This window comes from Hevea brasiliensis, unplaced genomic scaffold (genome assembly GCF_030052815.1).
Source record: "Hevea brasiliensis isolate MT/VB/25A 57/8 unplaced genomic scaffold, ASM3005281v1 Scaf212, whole genome shotgun sequence".
Lineage (NCBI taxonomy): Eukaryota > Viridiplantae > Streptophyta > Magnoliopsida > Malpighiales > Euphorbiaceae > Hevea > Hevea brasiliensis.
This window is the reverse complement of record NW_026614710.1, coordinates 49,676-57,239: the sequence shown is the minus strand read 5'-3', so window position 1 is coordinate 57,239 and position 7,564 is coordinate 49,676. Positions and strand designations below refer to the sequence as shown.

The window sequence follows — 7,564 nt, the reverse complement described above, 5'->3', positions numbered from 1 at the left end:
ATAATATTTTATTATTAAAAAAATTATATTTTATTAAATATAAATTTATTCGATCTTATCAAAAATTATAATTACTTATTTAACTCTAAACTTAATTTTTAAAAACATTATTAGCCTTCCTCGTTAATCATTCACTCTCCCTATAAGATGCACAGATACCCAAAGGGCAGAGATCCAAGAACTCATTTCAATCTAAATTCCTGTTGAGTTTTAAGTCTTTTCTTTTTCGCTTTTGGATTCAATTCTGGTCCAAAAATGCCTCTAGGAACTGTTGAAGTCCTACTTGTTGGTGCTAAGGGTCTTGAAAACACTGATTTTCTCAGTAAGTTCAAATATATCTCGAAAAAATTTTTCGTTGTTTATTTGTTTGTTGATTATAAAATTGAGATGTGGGTTTTCAATAATGAGATCATTATGTCCATAATGAGTGATGTTAATAGATATTCATAAGCCTCTCTCTCTTTTATTTGTTCTACCTTTTTGTGTGTTGTTCTTGATCTGTAATTTTCTTTACATCGACCATTTTCCTTGTAGCTGAATCAATCGCTTTGGCCTACCAGTGGAATGTTGTTTAGGTGTTTTCCCCTAATAATAATAATTCTGGATTGATTTTTGACGAGTTAAAATTCTTATGTGAGCAGATGGCGTGGACCCTTATGTCGTCCTCGCTTGCCGTACCAGGAGCAGAAAAGCAGTGTTGCTTCAGGTATTTATGTCTCTAATCGCTCTGAATTCTTAGCTGCATTTCTAATTTTTACTTATCAGATTAGATTAGAAAAGATCAAGTAATATGTTAATACTTGCTTTGGTGTGGTAAGCACAAGAGATTATTGGCAAAACTATGCCTTCAATATGTATGCAATTGGCCTTGCAGTCAAGTGGAGCGTTTGTACCCAAGATGGAGATCATACCCTTCTACTTAAAATTTCTGTTGTGCAAAAGAAAAGTTATACAATTTTGTGCAATATTGACAAATATAAAATCCTACAGGGAAAGGGAGTGAACCAGAATGGAATGAGAAATTCTCATTTGAGGTATCAGATGGTGACACAGAACTCACATTGAAAATCATGGACAGTGATGTTGGTGCTGCAGATGATTTTGTTGGAGAAGCAACGTGAGTGCAAGTTCCCCATCTATATGTAACAAATTAGAATCTTCATAAATTCGGTTGAATTTTCTATGCAACACTGAAAATATAAAATATTGATTACTGGTTCTGTGATCCATTCAGCATTCCCCTTGAGCCATTGTTTTGGAAGGAAACCTCCCATCTACGGCGTACAAAGTTGTCAAAGAACAAGAATACAAGGGAGAGATTACAGTGGGCCTCACCTTCACCCCAGAGGTAATTACTGTGTTTCTACCTAAGCATAAGGAAAAGGGGAAGAGTGTAGGATTATTGAAGATGATTCAGTTGTCGATTACTTTACTCCAAGTTAGCAAATCATGTTAAGTCACTTCTTCTTAGTTTATGTCTTCGTGGACAAACATTGAATCGATAGATAAATATAGATTTTCTAGTTTTCCAGGCCGTAATGATAATAGTGTTGTTTCTTATTCCTCATTCTAGTATTGTGAAAACCGTGGTTTCCAGGTAGAGATGGACAACGTCAGGTGGATGGATACGATTTTCGGTTATAATATTAACTAGCATCTTGGTGTGGAAATGGCAAGGACTGCTTTTGGTTTGGAGATGGCAAAGAGACTCTGTTTTTAACGTCGATGTGTTGTGAGAACTTGTTTTGATGTTGCAAATAATACCGATGTGTTTTAAGAACCTTTTGGTGTTGATTGATTTGGATTTGTGTTTGGCATTAATAATAGTAATTGTTTTTTTTTTTTATATGTCTCAACAATTTTAATCAGAAAGTGTTAAAAAATTTAAATCATATTTTAATTATAAAAACTCTAAAATAATAAAATAATTTTATTTTTCGTTCCCATGCCATGTTTTCCCTTCAAAATAATATGGTCTACGAAATCGTTTTCAGTGCAAGCCTTGCTGCTGGCTATATTGAACAATATGGAAAACTTAAGCGAGACAAAGGCATAGGAGTCCTCCATTTTCATGAAGACTGTACAAATGTGTGTAAAAATACTAAACAATACAAAACTATATAAACTACAAGACTAATAGATTAAGAAAATTATGGTCAAATGCTTCCTGCAAAATCATGAATCCTCTGTTCATTACACACATGGGGAAAATAAATCGTTTGGATCCTTGATGCTTCACTTTAAGAAAAGCCAAAAAAAAAAAAAAAAAAAAAAAAAAGAACTTCGTTTTCTATTCATTGCCGTGAAAATGGAAGAAAGTACAACATGAACATATTGCATTTGGGAAAACTTTCGCACAGTTGTCGCCCCTACATCTTCTGAACAAACTACCAAAGTTGAAAGACTATTTTACAACGGTTCAAATTATAGTCAATATCATATTACAAAAGCTAAAATACAACCACAAAGGTTATTGTTGAAAAAGGCTGCGTATTATCACAGATAATTATAATACCTAAACTGGTAACAATTACCTTGACTCTAGGAGTTCACCCTCCCACGCAGTCCCTTATTCTCCTTCAAGTGTGGCGGTTGTTGAGAACCAACGCTACTGCAACTTGGTAAGCTCACACTTCCTGACGGCACGAAGGAAGGACTATTCAAAGTACTTGTGTCTGGGAAGCAAGTTGCTTCTCCGGAGCATCAAAGTGAACTGATATATCAGTTTGAAAAAAGCTGGGTAAGCCAAAATCAGGAAGTGCCAAACTACCATCCTTCAGGGTCTGAGAAGCGTCAACTGGTTGCTGAAAGTAACTTTCCCTCAGGGTTTGAGAAGTGTCAACTTGTTGCTGGAAGTAATCCTCCCTCTGGTTTTGAGATTTTGCAAACATTTTAGCTAGAAAATTTTTATACATACTTAATTTATCATGAATTTAATAAATAATAAATATCATGAGATTTATATAAAAAATAAATAAATTTTATATAATTATATTTCAAATTCATGATTGATTAAATTAAAATAAATTTTCCTCAAAAGTTATTATTATATTTCAATTCTGATAATGACTATACGTGTGTGGGTCTTGCAAATAATGACAAACCGTAAAATCTTTTTCTTCAAAAAAAAAAAAGAAAAATATATTTTAAATTTTGTGGCATCCTGATAAAAAAGTCTTAGTTATTTTAATTTTAGAGAAATTTTAATATATTATTATTTTTTTTAAATATATCAATTTTGCTAATTTATTATCATTATAATAATTAATTTATATTTATAAAATGTATTTTAATTTTTATCTTTCTAATTCAAAGAGACTTTAAAAAACAAATTCTCCATGCTTCGTAGCTCAACAGTTTTTCTTGAAATATTCCCCATTAGATTCTCATATTTTATTAAATTTAATTATTTAATCACTACTTTTTTAAAATTGAATTAAAATGTCAATGTATTTTGTAAAATAAAACTCTTTAATTTTTTTTATTATATTTTTAATAAAAAAAATTAATAAAAATATTTTAATCTAAATCATAAAGACAGTTAAAATTAAGTGATTAAATAATATAAATAATTAAAACTATGGAAATTAAACAGTATAAATATATAAGGCTAAATAGATAAAATTATTTTAATTGAATTTTAAAGAAATAACTAAATAATTGATCTTAGCCAATTATAAACCTAATAGTAATTTATTTATTTATTTTATGTCTTCCAACTGTTCCCACTTTCATTTTCTTGCTTTTTCCTATCCCCTATGTCTTTCTAGACTATTTAGATTTTATCATATCAGTATATAAAAAATTTAAAGTCACTTTTGAACGATTAAATTAAATTGAGTTTATGTGATACCAATTTTCATATAGCAAAGAACCTTTTGAACGATTTATTCAAAAGTTATGTTTGTTTCAAGAAAAATAATTTTTATATGAAAAATATTTTTTATCATGAAAATATTTTTTATTATTTTATTATAATATTAAATTAATGATATATATATTTATTATATATATATATATATATAAATAAAAGTATGTCTACATTTTAATAAAATTATCAAAATTTAAAAAATAAAAAATAACTTTCTCTTTTTAAAAATAAAAGTCATTTTCTTTAAATATAACTTAATTTTCTCTTTGATTAGAAAAAATATTTTCCGTGAAACAAATGGAGCCAAAAATCAATTTTTCATACTTAATAAAATAAATTTTATTATTAAAAATAATAATTTTAACATTAAATAATTTTTATCTATATATTTTTATTTTTTTTTATTTTCAAAAATAATATTTTATTATTAAACTTTCAATATAAAATAGCATTTGCTTAAAAATGTTTTTATTATTAATTACAATAAATATTATGTGTGAATTTTATCATGATTAAAAATAAAAATATTTATTATATGTATAATGGTTATATTAAAAAATAATAATTTTTTGTGTAATCATGAAAAAATCGTGTAAGTTGTGTATCATTTTCTGCTTGAATCTTACATTATAAATAATGAAAAAGCAAAAAGAAAGAAAGATTATTTTTAAATATAATTAAATAGAGTCTTATGATTTATATTTGGTAAATTAATATTTTGATTAAATTTGTTAATAAAAAGTGTATTAGTAATCGATAGTCGTGACCCCACATTGCTCAGGAGTTATTAAAATTTCCAAACAAGGATTTGATAATTAAATAAATTCCACAGCTTCTTGTAATTATCAACTATCTGAGTGACTTTATTCTACGTATGTATAGATATACTTTTTTTTTTTGTTAAAAATGCTAAAAAAATAAGCCCTTCATTGGAGTACCGCACAAATAAAAACTGTCTAAATAATGAAGAAAATCTCACAAAATTAACCTCTCTTATAGACTGATACTAGTGATGAATATCGAGAAGTTATTCTTCTCAAAAAAAATAGAAGAAGAAAAGACATATATGTGATCATGCTAGCGGGTAATTTTCTAAGAAATGATGAGTTATCTATGATGATAAAAAACAGTGCTCTATGAAATGAAATTTAGATTTTTTGATTCTATTTTTTATTGTCAGAGTGAATAGAGAATTGATTTAAAGCAGAAAAAAATTTATCATCTCTTAAAAAATAATTTATTATAAAATTAAATATATTATGCATATGATCTAAGAAATTAATGTAAATTCAACTGTAGTTAAGCTTTTTATTTATCAAATTTTAAATAAAAGTGAGTCAAAATATAAAATAATTTTAAAGTTCTAAAAATAAAAAGTAATTGAATTGCTAATAAACATCTATCGCACTTATTTTGCATTAAAATTTTAAGACTAAAGCTATTTTTTAAGGAAAAAATATTATTTTAAATATTGTTAAAAAAATAATTTTAAAAAATATTTTACTATTTTAGAATTTTAATAATTAAAATTTATTAAATTTATTTTTAAATTAATTTTTAATTAATATTTAAAAAAATACTTTTTAAAACAACAATTTTAATAGTATTGCCAAACAAATCTTTAAACTTTCAATATAAAATAGCATTTACTTAAAATATTTTTATTATTAATTACAATAAATATTATGTGTGAATTTTATCATGATTAAAAATAAAAAATATTTATTATATGTATAATGGTTATATTAAAAAATAATAATTTTTTGTGTAATCATGAAAAAATCGTGCAAGGTGGGTATCATTTTCTTCTTGAATCTTCCATTATAAATAGTGAAAAAAGAAAAAAAAAAGAAAAATTATTTTTAAATAGAATTAAATAGAGTCTTATGATTTATATTTGATAAATTAATATTTTGGTTAAATTTGTTAATAAAAGGTGTATTAGTAATCGATAGTCGTGACCTCGCATTGCTCAGGAGTTATTAAAATTCTCAGACAAGGATTTGACTATCAAATAAATTCAACAGCTTCTTGTAATTATCAACTATCTGAGAGACTTTATTTCACGTATGTATAAATATACTTTTCTTTCGTCAAAAATACTGAAAAAATAAGCCCTTCATTGGAGTACTGCACAAACGACAGCTGTCTAAATAATGAAGAAAATCTCACAAAATTCACCTCTCTTATAGTGATACTAGTGATGAATATTGAGGAGCTATTATTCTAAAAAAATAGAAGAAAAAAGACATATATGTGATCATGCTAGCAGACTTCCTAAGAAATGATGAGTTATCTATGATGATAAAAATCATTGCTCTATGAAATGAAATTTAGATTTTTTAATTTTATTTTTATTGTCGAGTGAGCAGAGAATTGATTTAAAGCGAAAAATTTATCATTTCTCAAAAAATAATTTATTATAAATTTAAATATATTATGCACCTGATCTAAGAAATTAGTGTAAATTCAACTGCAATTAAGCTTTTTATTTATCAAATTTTAAATAAAAGTGTGTCGAAATATAAAATATTTTTAATGTTCTAAAAATAAAAAGTAATTGTATTGCTAATAAATATCTATCGCACTTATTTTGCATTAAAATTTTAAGACTAAAGCTATTTTTTAAGGAAAAAATATTATTTTAAATATTGTTAAAAAAATAATTTAAAAAAATATTTTACTATTTTAGTATTTTAATAATTAAAATTTATTAAATTTAATTTTAAATTAATTTTTAATTAACATTTTTAAAAAAAATTCTTTTCAAAACAACAATTTTAATAGTATTGCCAAACAAATCTTTAAACTTTCAATATAAAATAGCATTTGTTTAAAAATATTTTTATTATTAATTATAATAAATATTGTGTGTGAATTTTATCATGATTAAAAACAAAAAATATTTATTATATGTATAATGTTTATATTAAAAAAAAATAATTTTTTGTGTAATCATGAAAAAATCGTGCAAGGTGGGTATCATTTTCTGCTTGAATCTTACATTATAATTAGTGAAAAAGCAAAAAAAAAAGAAAGATTATTTTTAAATAGAATTAAATAGAGTAAGATTATTTTTAAATAGAATTAAATAGAGTCTTATGATTTATATTTGATAAATTAATATTTTGGTTAAATTTATTAATAAAATGTGTATTAGTAATCGATAGTTGTGATCCCACATTGCTCAGGAGTTGTTAAAATTTCCAGATAAGGATTTGACTATTAAATAAATTCAACAGCTTCTTGTAATTATCAACTATTTGAGAGATTTTATTTCACTTATGAATAAATAAACTTTAATTTCGTTAAAAATGCTCAAAAGATAAGCTCTTCATTGGAGTAATTCACAAACAATAGCTTTCTAAATAATGAAGAAAATCTCACAAAATTCACCTCTCTTATAGTGATACTAGTGATGAATATTGAGGAGCTATTCTTCTAAAAAAAAAAAAGAAGAAAAAGACATATATGCGATCATACTAGCGGATAGTTCTCTAAAAAATGATGAGTTATCCATGATGATAAAAAAATAATACTCTATGAAATGAAATTTAAATTTTTTTGATTCTATTTTTTATTGTCAGAGTGAACAGAGAATTGATTTAAAGCAGAAAAAATTATTATCTCTCAAAAAATAATTTATTATAAATTTAAATATATTATGCACTTGATCAAAGAAATTAGTGTGAA

At 24.9% G+C, this 7,564-nt stretch overlaps 1 pseudogene; it reads left to right on the top strand.

Annotated features, from left to right (window-relative positions):
* LOC131176659 (elicitor-responsive protein 3-like) lies at window positions 1-1,846 on the top strand (annotated as a pseudogene).
* Window positions 1,847-7,564: the final 5,718 nt, after the last annotated feature.